General features: G+C 28.5%; 1 non-coding gene across 1 annotated transcript; it reads left to right on the top strand.

Moving 5' to 3' along the window:
* Window positions 1-391: 391 nt before the first annotated feature.
* Window positions 392-464, top strand: Trnar-ccu (transfer RNA arginine (anticodon CCU)). Its single transcript has one exon. It is a non-coding gene; the product is annotated as a tRNA-Arg (tRNA).
* Window positions 465-684: the final 220 nt, after the last annotated feature.

Genomic DNA, 684 nt, shown 5'->3' with positions numbered 1-684 from the left:
TACATTTACCGGACATTTGAAAACGTATTTGCTGTTCAATATTTAGAGTTTATGTGTTAATTTATCATTTGTTCGATTGCTTGTTTATAATATGGGCTGCAAAAATATTTAATCATTAGTATTCATTTAAAAAATTAAAACATTTAAATTTTAAACAAAATTTTAAATTTTACTAAATATTTACATTAAATTTGTCACTTTAATTTTGTTCAACAAGAGGTAATAAAATTATTTTCTCATTAAAAATTTAATTTTCAATGCTAGTAAAATAGGAATAATTTAAATAATATTATCGCGTGTTCTACATCTCCATGTGTAATTGTCAGAGTTTTGCTCATCATGAACATGTCATTTGGTACAATATATCCGTTTGGCTCCCAGAATAACACCCGCCCCAGTGGCCCAATGGATACGGCATCGGCCTCCTAAGCCGGGGATTGTGGGTTCGAGTCCCATCTGGGGTAAAGCGGAAACATTTTTATTTTTTTTTTCGTAATCATATTACAGTGGCAAACATTTAAAAAACTGAAACAGTCGAAGCATTTATTAAAAGTTACGACAAAATTAATTAAATTATCATTTTTTAATTAATTCATCAATGAGTAATCTATAAATCGTTCGATGTGCTAATTTGTTTACAACGGATTACATGAAATGAGATTTTAATTATTGTCAGCAAAGTGT

The sequence above is a fragment of the Musca vetustissima genome, unplaced genomic scaffold (assembly GCF_032173495.1).
Source record: "Musca vetustissima isolate MV318-11 ecotype Yass unplaced genomic scaffold, APGP_CSIRO_Mvet_v1 utg39806, whole genome shotgun sequence".
Classification (NCBI taxonomy): domain Eukaryota; kingdom Metazoa; phylum Arthropoda; class Insecta; order Diptera; family Muscidae; genus Musca; species Musca vetustissima.
The sequence above is the reverse complement of the archived record's forward strand: the minus strand, read 5'-3'. Positions and strand labels throughout refer to the sequence as shown.